The 13,940-nt window shown below is 52.9% G+C and overlaps 1 protein-coding gene across 4 annotated transcripts in view; it reads left to right on the forward strand.

Annotated features, from left to right (window-relative positions):
- Window positions 1-13,940, forward strand: part of Iffo2 (intermediate filament family orphan 2) — an 89,835-nt gene that overhangs the window by 45,624 nt on the left and 30,271 nt on the right. The window lies entirely within an intron of this gene.

Genomic DNA, 13,940 nt, shown 5'->3' on the forward strand with positions numbered 1-13,940 from the left:
AACCAGACACTGGCCTTTCAGAAATTCATCATCTTCTTCATACTCTCCCAAATCTCATGGTTTATTGGCTAGGTCCCATGAATTCAGCCTAAGGAATCACCCCCCCCCCCAGGGAAGAGATACTCACGGGTTAGAATAATGAGTGGACCCAGATCATGGGGTCCCGCTGGAGGTCAGGAGCCGACTGCCTGCAAGATGGCCAGTGTATTCCTTGCAGTTCAGATTTCCTGGCTGCAATACTGACATGCTTTCTGCCCGCAGCCTGCTTGACAGTAGTGTCTACTCAGCTTTCTGACTCGAGGAGGGGAAGGGTCTGTGCGTAGGTCTCAGGTCTGTGTGGGGGAGGGGCCCCTCTAGGCTCAGGCTCCAATCTCAGCTGAGTGTAATTCTGGTTTTGTTGTCTTTACTTATGAGGGAGTGGGGCCATTCCTTTCAATCCTAAACTCTCCCTGGAAGCTGTGCCTGGGCCTTCGCTCTTACCCTCTACTGAAGACCACTGCCCCGGGAAGAAGTCAGGTGCTAGCTCCCATCACCGGCAGGGGAGATTGTTAGCCACTTGGAAACCTTTTTGCTCCTCAGGGAAATCTGGACTGTAAGAAGCAGCAGCCAGTGCTCCAGGGAGAGTGGGATGAAGCCCGTGTTGGACGTCATCAAGTAGACGTTCTTACCTGTGAAAGCAGGGAGTAGCGATGCCTGGAGCCCCCAGCGCTCCTGCAGGGCCTGGATTGCTGGGGGAATGCTTTTATTTTATTTTTTTTCCCCTGGCTTTGGGAATGTCCCGTGCCATTCCTAGGGAGGCCACCCTCTGCCCTTGGTGGTCATCCCCGTCAGGGCGGACTAGGGAAAGAGACACTTGCTTTGGATGGTGAAACTCAAGGAGGAGGAGGGTTGGGCTGGCCCTCCTATCTGCCACCTTGACTGTGTAGTCATGACCCAGGCTTGCGCCGCGTTTGTTTAATTGTGTGTGTGCTTTTTGGCCCTGGCTACTAAGGTGATAGAAAGTCTGAGCCTGGGCTTTGAGAGGGATGGATTGTCATTGAGCAATGAGCCGTTCAGGTTGCACCCAGGGTGTGGGTTGTGATGTCAGCTTCTGGCACTGTCCTGGAATGAGCCGGCCCTGCTGAGACAGGTGGGGTGCGGGCATCTCTCTTTCCCGCCTTTCTGGGAGGTTCCTGGACACCTTCCTTCCTTCTCTGAAGTTTCTTCAAAGCTTTGGATTTTTCCAAAGCCAGCATTCTGCATTGCTCGGGCCTCGGTTTCCCCACCTGTAAAGCAAGGTGGTTTGGACAGCAGCTGTGTTCCTTGAAGCCCCAGGCTTTCTTGATGATACTTTAGAAAAAGCTCCTTGGGTAATTAATACAAAATACAACGAGGGCCTGCAAGATGGCTCAGCAGGTAAAGGTGCTTGCCGCCAAGCCTAAGGACCACAGTTCTATTCCCCGGACCCACACGGTAGACGGGGAGAGTCTGCTCCTACAACTCATTCTCTGACCTCCACACATTTGTTTGTGGCATGAATGCACACACAACACACATGCACACACATACATAAATGTAATAAAAAACCCAATACATCAATCAGAATGCTAGTCCAGTCGTGAAAGTGTTCTTGCTTTTATACATTGATGTCTGTCGATGTACCTGACCCCAGCAGCATGCTAACTTTGAAATAGTTGGCTTCTGGTTAAAGAGATGGATATTTTAAAGAGATTGAAAATTTAAGAATATGTAAAGACTGTGGGACTTTTAAAGTTATTTAGATCTTTCTAACTATTGCGTGCTGCCCGAGCAGGCTGCTTATTCAGTTGCCCGCCCACCCGAGTGTGACAAGACACTTGATTTTCTGCTCATGGCCTCATCAGTTGCATTCACTGAACCTAGAACAAGTTAATTTGTGTATTCGAGTCCATAATATAAATACATACAGAAGGGCATTCTGTTCTTACTGGCCGCTGTATGGAGTTCCCCCTACGAGTTTTGTTCCTGGAAGAAAACTTAAAAAAAAAAAAAAAAAAAGGTTAAAAGGAAAATCTCTGGGCTACGTGATGTGAGAGGGGCTACGGAGGAGGCTTGTCAGTAGGTGACACCCCATGTTAGAGCACTTACTTATCTAGCATGCAGACGGGATATTGGGTTGCAATAAGTAACTATATCTGAGCTGCTAGCCTACCTCCGGTTCTTTGACTACTAAGAGGTCACAGTTTAAGAGATGAGACCAAGGTGTTTAGCTGCCAGGTCCCTAGAGTACCAAAGGTATGGTGGCTTCCTGGAGTGTCTAGTGTGGAGCCTTGCGTTGAGCACTGGAGAGGTCCTGGCTGGAGAGGGAAGGGCTCCAGGGCTGTATCTATCCAGAGGACCCCAGAGGCTCCTGCTTGCTTCACTAAGTGGTAAGCTGGCTGTATAGCTAGGTCTAGAGGCTGCAGGTGTCTGTGGTTCCGTCTCATGACTTGTTCCTAGCCACGTTGCACCTGTAGTTTTCCGGTTTCGCTGAGGTAGAATCGGTCCATCTTAAAGCCACCGAGTTTTAAGTATAGCAGTGATTTTTAGAAAATGTAGAGCCATGTACCCATCTCCAGGGTCTGCTTTTAGAACACCCCCCACGCCCCCAAACTCCTTCCTGCCTGTTTGCAAACAGCTCCCCTCTGGAGCAGTCCCTGCCGGTGTCTCTGCCCATCTGATTTTTCTGAATGACTCAAAAGCTGGATCCCATGATCCGAGGTCTTCTGTCCCTGACTTCTTTTACACAGGCCGTGTTTTAGTGATGTGTTGTGTTTGTGTGTATTTGTAGAACATCCCTCCTGATTGCTAAGTCACACACACAGATGGGTATGGGTTTGTCTGTTTCTTCACCTTACATAGTCTTGGTTCCAAGTTTTAAGTGCACACACCACCCAGAGCAGAGCTTCTGGCCCCAGCGTGCCCCCGCCCTGACTCTGCTCACCGCTTCTTTGGTTTCTCTTTGGCCCAACCTGCTCTTTACCGCGTGGGAAGTGTGGTCACCGAGGCTGTATGGAGGGCAAAGTTGTGAAGCGTTGATCTGGAAACCAAAACAAACACTGCTGACTGTCACCACCCAGTCCACCAAGATCTCTTGTTCTGAGTTTGCAAGTCGGGGGGCTTTCCCCCGGGAGAATCCTGACAAAATATCTGAACTTTAAATACCTGCCTTTTCTGAATTAGTCTCCGAGGGACCTGGACTCCCTTGGGGGATCCCAGGGTGTGTGTCATGGCTGATCTTTTTGCCTTTTCAGATGGCTTTGTGTTTATTGTGCTTTCTATAGGTTCTGGGCATCTCCACTTTGGATGGCCAGAGTCTATACCATGACGTGTTCATTTATTGGAGAAGGAGGGTGGGTCACTTTATGGTCGTCAAGCAAAAGTTTTATGCAGGTCCCACTGGCTGTTGTGGGGAAGTTGTTGCCACCATTCCAGGAAGTGACAATTGCTGGCACAGGCAGCCCAGCTGCCTGCCGTGCAGGGTAACTTTCTAGTGTCCCGAGGTTCAAAGCCCCGAGCCCTGTAGGCCCTGTGATTACAGGCTGGCCGACTTTCTACCCTTGCTGCAGATAGACAGGCAGAGTTTATGTGCTCCTGGCTGGCTTAGTCCTTGGTATTTGGGGCAATGGAGGGCTGTCAGAACATCTGAGGGACCCTTGTAGTCTTTTATCTTGGTGGGCCCTTCAGATCCCCTGAACCCATAGTATGGTGCCTCATGGGTGAGTCTGGGGACAGTTGGAAGCTGAGCCCCAGATATTTGATCCAGGCCAACCACAGGCTCTTTCTTCCATGATTCTAAAGGATAGTCTGTATAGAAACAGGTTTGCTATTGATAAAAGAAATCACCAATTCAGCTGTGTACATTCCTGTCAGAGGTGGAGAAACTGAGGCCCGGGGGGTTGGGGGGGGAGCTGCCATCCACAGCTGGCTTTGGGAAGCCCTTCTAACTCATCCTAACTCTGATGCCCACATCTGCCTCCAGCGGGGCCTTCTCAAAGGCCTTCTTCTACTGCTGTGCTCAGAGTCTTTTAAAAAAGCTCGTTCCTAGGACAGGAGGGACTTCTGTCACAGCTATTTCTGACTGTGAGACGGAAGGGGCTGGGCTCCTAGCTAAAATGGAGGGCTCCAAAAGGGGATGTTAAGTGGGCAGCTGGAGTGTCCCTGACTTTCCCAGCATGTCCCAGGGAGGCCCTCCAGCAAGTGGGTACTGGCCGCTTAGTGCTCCGAGCTCCAAAGACTGTCTCAGAAGATTGTCCCCAGGCCTCTGGCACTTTTTACATTTCTGAAGCTCCCAATAATAGGGTCCTTTAATAATAGGGGTTTTCATTTCTCAGTGAGGCACCCTAAGATGATGTGAAAGTGTTCGAATCCTGACTCTGCCGTTCTGTCTGATCATGGGCAAATCTCTTGGCCTCTCTGGGCCTGGCCCTCTGTACAGAGGGATGCTGGGGAAGAATAGTTTAGTTCTTCAGTGAAGGCCCCACAGCCTGGGAAGGTCTGAGGATGCTCTTTATTGTAGCCCACAGAGTCTGTTCCCTTAATTTATAGGGCCCTCTGGGCACAGCCCTGGGCTGCCCAACAAATCCATTTCAGGACACATTGCCTCTGTCTGTGTCCCATGGAAGGCGCCAGAGCCGGTGCTGGGGGTGGAGGGAAGCCTGGCCTCCCCTTTGTCCTGCTGAAGGGCAGTTCGGCCATTCTAGGAGTGATTTGTGCCTCCGGAACTCTCGATTCCCACACCAGCCCTTTGTCTTAAAGGAATCCACACCCATATCCCCTCCTTCTAGGACCTCAGTTCACTGGAGAACGGGGTTACTAAGTCTCTTGGCCAGCTAGGCATCTCCCTGGGGGACAGATTTGGGAAGGCCTCTCAGAGCCAGAGGGAGGGGAGGGAGGGAGAGAGGTCCCAGAAAAGAAGGGAAACCAGGGGACAGCTGACTCTGAAGATTCCTTCCTTCCCGGAGGAATGCAGGCGAGGCTTTCTGCCGCTGCTGGGGCCCCACCGGATGCATGCCTACTCACCCCCACCCCCACCCCCAGCCGCTGTGCACAGCCACATGTATCCGTGCACAAAACTCGAACATGCTTGCAAGCACCTGGTCTCTGGCTTGAATCTCCACACGTGTCCTGTCAGGTCGCTGTTGAAGGACACTGAAGGGGAGAGCAGACTCTAGCAGACTCTCTTGCATGCATCCTTTGCTGCAGCTAGATTCCGTGGCTTCTGGTGGCAGAACTGATCGAAGCCCCGCTGGGTATCAGATCCTGGAGGACTGGGTGGGACTTTGTGGTCCCCTCTTTGTTGGCATTGGGGACATGATGCCAGACGGGCATTCTGTGTAGTTTTGTGTCACAGATGGCTGGAGTCCTGAGACAGGACTACCTACCCTTGGTTCCCCCTGTGCTCAGTAGTAAATGTGTGAGCCCACTGAGACTGCACTTCCTCCCACCCTGTTGCCCCCACACTCTGAACCCTAACAGGCTGGGATGTGGCTGCTCTCCGGTGCTCGGCAGCTCCGCTGCTCCCAGCTTCCTTCAGTGTTCACAGTGCTCAGTCAGACCGACCAGAGTCCACAATGAATAAATATTTGTGCAGTCTGGGAGGACTGCAAGTCTGGCTGCTGGCTGCTACTAGGTGCCCAGGAGACAGAGAGGTCAGGTGGCACAGGCTGGGCATCTTAGGGGTCTGGCTTACTGGGAGGAAGGGTCAACATCTGGAGTTAGAAGGCACAGCTTCAGTCCGGATATAGCAATTCTGTGAGCTGGCATGATGCCCAGGCCTAGCACAATAGAGAAAAACTGTGGGAGTCTGGGCAAGGTGGTAAGCCTCTCCCAGTCTCAGTTTCCCCATCAATAGAATGGGAAGGCTGCTCATTGTGGTACCATGCGTCTACATGTCTGTCATCCTGGTGCTAGGGAGGCTGAGGCAGGAGGATCTCCATGTGTTTGAGGACAGCATGGGCTATACAGTGGGTTCCAAACAGCCAGGACTACAACGTAAGCTTGTTTAGAAAAGCCAGAATGGATCAGTTGGATCAACTGGGGAAAGCTAAGCTCCTGTATCAGGATGTGGCAGGAGCCAGTGGGCTCACATGGCTACAGAAAGGGTATACACGGGAGGTAAAGAGCTATGTGGGGAGAGTTTGCAGGGTGGTGTGGGGGATGGACTGGCTCTGCGTAGGCTGAGCACTGAGTGCCTGCTTGGGAACTAGGCAGTAGTTTAGGGGTTGGACATACTTCTGGGTGCACCATCCTGCGAGGTTTAGGGAAAGTCTGAGACCAGGTGGGAGCCTCAGCTGGTGAGCATTTGGTTAGCCACGTCAGGGGAGCACCTCCTGTCCACGTCAGGGGAGCACCTTCCTGTCCATGTCAGGGGCTGATGGGATGCCTTCCTAGGCAGGGTGTGGTTTCTTATACAGTCACTGGTACAAGAGGAACTGTCACCCAGCATAAAGCTAGCAAAAGGACCCGGCTGAGCCCCCTCCCCTCCATCGTGGGCTGCTTGAGCCCGTGGAGTCCAGTCCTTGTACAGATCTGTCTAAGGGTGCTAGGCCTTCCCAGGTTGGCCTCCTGGGAGGTGGGGATGGGCTTGCCCATGCCCGTGACTTCCTGTGTTCCTTGTGACTTTCCTGGATAGGTCTGGATTTGACGAGGTTCATTGTCTCTCTTACACCTTAGTCTGTCTGTCTGTCTGTCTGTCTGTCAACACTTGGGAAGCAGAGACAAGAGGATTGTGGAAAGTTTAAGGCCAGTTTGGGCTACAAGGCAAATTGAATAAAAATGTTCATGGCCAGCCTGGGATTCACGATGAAACTCTGTCTCAAAAGGAAGAGGGGCTGGCAAGATGGCTTAGCGAGGCATAAAAGCTTCCTTCTGGTCTCCCAAGAGTTTCAGTAGGCCTTGTGGCTCTCCCCTGCTGTGAACTCACTCTGCCACCTGGAGGCTGATAAAGGCTGCCTGAGGTGAGGAGGCAGGTGCAGAGTCTTCCTCAGTGCCTGCCACAGTATTGTCCTGGCGGGTAACAGAATAGAAGACTGGCCTGGGAAGATGTCCCCCTGTCATTTTGCAGCAATGGCTTCTTAGGTGGCAAGTCAGTCACTGACAGCATCAGGCAGCTGAGACTTTGAGCTGTCCTACAGTTCCCCCACCCCAAGAGGACCCTCATTTGGGGGAGGTGAAGAGCTGAGTGAGCAGGGCCTCTCGCCACAGGGGCCCACAGATGGGTGTACCTGCTCACGGCTCCCCGGACAGTCTCAGCCCCAGGCAGCAGTTTAGTGGGAAGGCACAGAGGCTCGTTGGTGCACATTGAAGGCAGGTGGACTGTGTATCCCAGGCTCTCTGTAAATACTCCTAGGCAACTAGGGGACCTAATAATGGCTTGAAAGCATCTTAAGTGTTCACAACAAGCAGGAAGGAGCCGGGACATTTGAGGGCAACATGAGGCCTGGGGACCCACACACACAATTTTTTGCTTCTGATCACATTGTAAACTTTGCTGTGGCATCAAGAACTGGTCACGGGACTTCTCTTGTCTCTTGCTGGGGACCATGGCAGCTTCTGCTCCTGGAGCTTATGTCTGGGGCCGACAGATGTGTCATATGACACTGCCATGTGCCAAATGCCTGTCAAACAATGCCCATGCCTAGGAACCTGGTAAGCATGTCTTTAGTTCATTTCATAAACAAATATTTATACAGCATTCACCTGTTACCAGGCCACATTCAGAGAGGGTCACAGGCATCCAATTCACGGAACCTCATTCCAGCCCTGGGGGTGAGCTCCGTCCTCAGCCCATTGTAGAGATGCCAAAACTGAGCCACTGAGGGAACCGGGCTAGGGGAGAGTTAACCCAGTGAGTCAGCCCCCAGATCTCACTTGTACACCGTGCTCAGAGGAGGGAGCCCACAGCAAACAGCTCTCCTGTGCCAAACCTCAGCTTTCCCTTTTGCACAAGGGGTGAGCAGTCTGACCTCAGGGGCCGTGCGTGATAGCCGCTGCAGTGATGCCTGTGTGTTTGAATCACTTGATATGCTGGATCCTACACGGGGCCCTCTGACTTCAGTGCCAAATCCCCCCCGCCCCCCCAGGATACCCCAAGCTCTGTGACACACCTCTTGCTCTTGTCCTTGCCTTTGCCACCACGCGGCCCCTGGACCCTGAGAGCAGCTGACAGAGCTCTGGATGGAAAGCTGCTGAGGCGGGACTGCTCGGAGCAGGGCCTTGGTACAGCCCGTCTGTGGAGGGAGAATCTGTGGGTGCTTGCAGAGTCTTCCTCTCAGGGTCTCTGTTTCTATACCTGTGGCTGGGCATGCCCACTGGGTGGACTGCGTGAGGAGCTCAGGGCCTGAGCGCCATCATCCCCTCGGATCCTTAGCCTCTGGACCCTCAGCCGAGATGAACAAGCTGGGGCCCGGAGTGTCAGTTAAGCATTGTCTCTGAGTGGCTCTGACCAGCCAGAGAGATTGTGTGCTCTGCACGCTCACTGCGTGGGCTCTGACTTTAGGTTTGCCCAGCCTCTGCCTGCCCACCTGTCACTTGGTGGGGAAAAGGCTCCTGCAGCGAACGCACTGCCTTCGGCCTTCTCAAGGGGTCGTTTTCATCTTTCAGCTTATTCGGGGCAGTTCTTGGCTCCCCGCCGCCTCTTGGCTGTCTTGGGGGAGAGGAATGATCTCTGCTGGTCTAAGTGGACCTTGTGAAGTCCCCTGGCGATCAGGCTTCTGTCTGAGCAGGGAACAACACAGCCTCCCAGGGCCCGCTGGGAACCCCCTTTCTGCTCTGGCCCACTGCAATACTGGGCCGAAGGCCATCTTGCCAGAGTTGGGGCAAAGTGGAAATTTTGCAAAGTGGAGAACACAAGGTCCTGGAACTCTGCTTGGGCACTGGCGAGGCTGTGGAGTGTCCCCAGGCCCAGGATCCCAGGAATTACCCCAGCACAATGTAGGGCCAATCAAGGAAGGCTCCCCAGAGGAGGCAGCACTCCGGTTACATTTTGAAGGGGCAGTGGGAGAAACAGCAGAGAAAGGGGGCTCTCGCTGAGGGAAATAGCATGCACTGAGGCCTGGATAGGAGGCTGCCGCCAGTGCCACAGGCTGAGGTGCTCATTGGTCCTTTGTTTTTCCAAACTCTCCTAGGTTTCGGTCCCCCTTTGTGGTCTTCTGTGCATTTTTTTTCCAAGTCTCTCTTCTCTTCTTTACTGCTCTTTCTGGTTCCGGGTTCCCGTCTCCGTTTTCCATGGCATGTGGTCCTGCTCCTCCTCTGAGGCATCACTCACTGGGTGAGGACAGGGCTTCTGTTCTGCACCCTTTAACCGGGTGCCAGGCCTGACGGGCAGCTCCTGCTGCTGGGGAGTATGTGCACACAGGCATATGTGTGTGTGTGTGTGCCTGCCTGCATGTGTGTGTATCTCTGTGTGTGCATGTATGTATATTTATGTATGAATGCATGTGTGTGCATGTGTTTGTGTGTAGGGGGTGTGCCTGTGTGTGTGCTGGCAGGTGCGTATGCGTTCACGCTCATGGGTATGTGTGTGTGAGTGTGTATGTGTGTGCGTGCATTGTGTATGTGCATGTGTACATGTGTGTGCATATGTGTATGTGTGTTCATGTGTTTGTATGTATATGTACATTGTGTGTGTATGTACATGCATGTGCGCCCTCATGTGTGTGCACATGTGCCTGCTCAAGCTTGTGGTCAGAGCCTCTGTGTATGACCTGAGTCCTCAAGGTCAGGGCTCCTCCCACTCTTGTGCAATGAGCTGTGGTGTTTATAGAATGGTGGGATAGGGGATGCTGGCTGCCAGATCTTAGAGGCCGCTGCTGGCCTATGGGGGCCTAAGCTTATATGCAGTGGGAGTGGGAGGGACCTCTAGCTTTACCTCTCATGATGTCTGCGTCTATTCCCACAGTCCACGCTGCTCCAGGCGCTCTTCGGGGTCTTGTCATTCACCTCCTCCCTCTCTTGCCATCCCCAGAGCAGAGGGGTGGTGCCTGCTGTCTTTTAAGTTAGGGTCTTACATAGCCGTGGTGGCAATGAACTCTGACAATAACCAATGACCTTGAACTATTGATCTGCTCTGGGGCTGAGATTGCAGGTATGTACCACCATATCTGGTCTATGCGTTGCTGGGGATCGAACCCAGGTCCTCATGCATGTTGGGCAGATACTCTACCAACTGAGTCACATCCCTAGTGGGCCTTGGTGCCTGCTATCTTTTGAGAAAGACCAGAGAGTTGGTTTTCAGAGTTTCCTCTTTGCCCCACTTGTGTCCCTATGGAAACACAGCTACCTCGAGGTCACACAGGGAGGGGCTGGACCCAGAGCTCCCTCGAAGGCCATGAGATAAGGCTCGGGGAAGCTAATGTAAGCTTGAAGGTGGAGGTTCAAAACCACTGGGCAGATGGAGGCATTGATGGGATATGTGTGGATGAGGGGATCAAGGCTGGGAGGAAGAGGGGTATCATGGCCTCCCTGGGCCTTTGGGCAGATGAATGTCCAGGTTGATGGCTCTGCTGGTGGGACTCTCACTCCATCCACAGAAGAGACATGGAAGGTCACCCACATGGCTCATCGGCACTGAATCAGACTTGGCCTCACTTTGGGGTCTTAGGCTATTGACACTGTCCTGATCGTCCAATCACACGCATAGTGACATTGCTTTTCTGTGCCTTGGTTTCCTTTAGAATGAAGTCAGGTGGAGAGACCAACAGGACCCCTAGGCCAGGGTAGGCACCAGAGTTGTGGCTTGGGATGCTGGTTGAACTTTCTGACCCTACAAAGTCATTTTCCCGGAGCCCCCTCTTTCTGCCTGGGGTGTGCCCAGTGGGGGTGCTTTTGCGTTTGTACCCACCTCCCTCTGAATATCTTACTTTTCTTGGCAGTTGGGATACAAGTGTCTTTAAAGACAACATACTGAAAGTGTCAGGACTTACTTGGTCGGGGCAGCGGAGGTCTGAGCTCTGCAGACCGTGACCCAAGTTCACCTGGTGCCAAGTTCAAGGCCCTCCAACTTGCCGGCGGTCCTTCCCCAGCCTTAGGGCACAGTTAAACTGTGGGGACTTAGAGACACTGCTCTCACATGTCTTCTTTGGGGTCCCATGAGTTGGTCTTTCACGCAGAGTGGGAGCCCCGACTTAGACTCGAACCACTGGGGTTCACCTCATGCCCCTTCACCCTGGCAGCCTCTGTCTTTCTGTCTGAGAAGTGGGGATGTCACCTTGGACATAGGTTGTCACAGGGTTCTGTGACAGAATGTGTGACAGATGCCAAGCGGTGCTGGCCCTTAGCAATACTCTGTCCTTGGCCCTCCCCAGCCCCCACATGGTGGGAACTGGCCTACTTCCTCCCATTCCCAAGGCAGAGCAGCCTTTTGTGTTCTGACATTTCCTCTCCTTAGTGTGGCCGGTGACGAAGAGGTCATGGCCTTCCTACTCTCCAGGACTCTGTCTACAGGGTGACCAGGCAAGAGGGCATGGCTTGGCATTCAGGGCACAGGCTGTGGCTGCCAGGTGGCAGAAATGGGGGAGTGTCTCTGTCCCTGCCTCCCCTTGGATCTTGGAATGTCTCAGGCCCTTCTCTGTGAGTTGTGGAAGCCGCCCTGTTGGCCCCAGGGCTGGCTCTGAGGGGAGGTGAGCTCCCTGGAGGACTCAGCTCATTTTACCAGGCTGAGAAATGGGCTCATGTTCTTTGCCCTCTCCTTGGGATTGAGAGTCAGGAGTCCAATTACAGGGTTCCATCTGGGCCCCAGGGGACAGGCAGGTGGCCTCCTGGGACCTCATGGAAGGCTTGTCCTGGGCCTTGGCAGAGGGGTGACATTGAACATTGGCTCGGTGTTGTTTTCCAGCGCTGACGTCAGGGCTGCGGTTTAGAGTTTCTTCCCAGACAAAGGCTGCTTTGTAGCTTTGGGTGAGCTGAGCCCAGGACTCTACTCCAGGTGGGAGGCTGGGTGGAAGAGAAGCAGGGCTGGGCACAGGAGCCCTCAGAGGCCTGGCTCCCCTCAGACCCAACACCACTTGGCTTCCCAGGAGCCACCATGTGTCCCTTCGGACAAAGTCTCTTCACCACCATCATGCTACTAGTGTGGGGGAAGCTGGTCTCAACCCATTGCACAGATGGAAAAACTGAGTCTTGGAAATGTAACAAAAATGTAAAAAGAATCCTTTTCTTAGCCAGAGAATAGTAGAGCTGGCAGTGGGCTCGTGGGCTTGAGTGTCCTTAGCTTCAAGGATTCATCTCCCATCAAGCCGAATCTCACCTCCAGCCTTGGCAGTGTGTTTAAAAAAGTTAGGGACCCCAGGAGAAGAACAGTGCAGGCAGAACTTAGCTTTCAGCAGGGACAGGTCTGACTTCCCTTTCTGAGATTCTGGATTTGAGCGTGTGTGACATTGTGTAGGTTTACCCACACGTGTGTACATGTTAGAGAGGGTGGCTGTGGGGGTCTGTAGTCACGGGAAATGATTCCAGGTAAGTAGCCATCCCAGGGCACACTGTCTTAGTCAGGGCTTCTATTCCTGCACAAGCATCATGACCAAGAAGCAAGTTGGGGCGGAAAGGGTTTATTCATCTTACACTTCCACACTGCTGTTCATCACCAAAGGAAGTCAGGACTGGAACTCAAGCAGGTCAGGAAGCAGGAGCTGATGCAGAGGCCATGGAGGGATGTTCTTTACTGGCTTGCCTCCCCTGGCTTGCTCAGCCTGCTTTCTTATAGAACCCAAGACTACCAGCCCAGAGATGGTCCCACCCACAAGGGGCCTTTCCCCCTTGATCACTAATTGAGAAAATGCCTTACAGTTGGATCTCATGGAGGCATTTCTTCAACTGAAGGTCCTTTCTCTGTGATAACTCCAGCCTGTGTCAAGTTGACACACAAAACCATCCAGTACAGACACCTAGGACATTTTTCTCCTCCTTTTCAGGATCCATGTTTTCCATCTTTCTGTCTATTCATCCATTTAACCATCCACTTTTCCACTCACCTATCCATCCATCCACCCATCCATCCACCCATCCATCCATCCATCCATCCATCCACCCATCCATCCACCCATCCATCCATCCATCCACCCACCCATCCATCCACCTATCCACCCACCCATCTACCCACCCATCCACCCACCCATCCATCCATCTTCCTTCCTTCCTTCCTTCCTTCCTTCCTTCCTTCCTTCCTTCCTTCCTTCCTTCCTTCCTTCCTTCCTTCCTTCCTTCCTTCCTTCCTTCTTCTGGACTCCAACAACTCTCTGTGGATGGGGCCTTCCCCAGTGTCTGTCAAGCAGAGCCAGAAGAAGTCTTACAAGTTATTGCGTCCCCCCACCCTTTTTCCCAGAGAGGGGCTGGTGACTGTCCAAGTTGCACAGAATGTTCATGGCAGAGCCAGGATTCAGGCCAGCCCCGTGTCTCCCCTTTCTGCTGGGGTGACAGACAGCTGTCACCCTTAGCAGGCAGCTGCCTTAACTTATCGCACTCCTTTGATGTTTGGTCTCTGTTTTGAGACACATGTACAGATAGCAGAATACAGCCTTAGGCTGGATCCCAGATTAGTTTACTGGCTCTGAGCTGCCTCCCTCAACCTGAGCATCAGTTAGTGGAACTCCCGAGGGCCATCTTTTCCTTGCTAGACCAGTTTGGGAGTCCAACCCCTGCCCCCAGGCTAGAACCATTGAAAATCCTGTTCTCTGTTCCAACTGCTCCTCTGGGCCTGCCCCTTCCTGGTGCCTTCCAGCAACCTTTCCCACTGGGATAAGCTTCCTGGTCTATAGACACAGTCCTGAATGCTTCGCTCCCCTTTGTGGTTTTTTACAAAACAAGGAGAGAGGTCATTTGAACATCACTGCCTGGGGAACAAGGCAGCTCTATGCCCTGCTCCCTCCTCTGCTGCCATCCTGGGGGTTTGCGTTGACCCAGACACAAGCTAGGGCCTGCTCTGTAGGAGGCTCTGCCTGGGCTTC

This window comes from Mus musculus, chromosome 4, assembly GCF_000001635.26.
Source record: "Mus musculus strain C57BL/6J chromosome 4, GRCm38.p6 C57BL/6J".
Taxonomy (NCBI): Eukaryota; Metazoa; Chordata; class Mammalia; order Rodentia; family Muridae; genus Mus; species Mus musculus.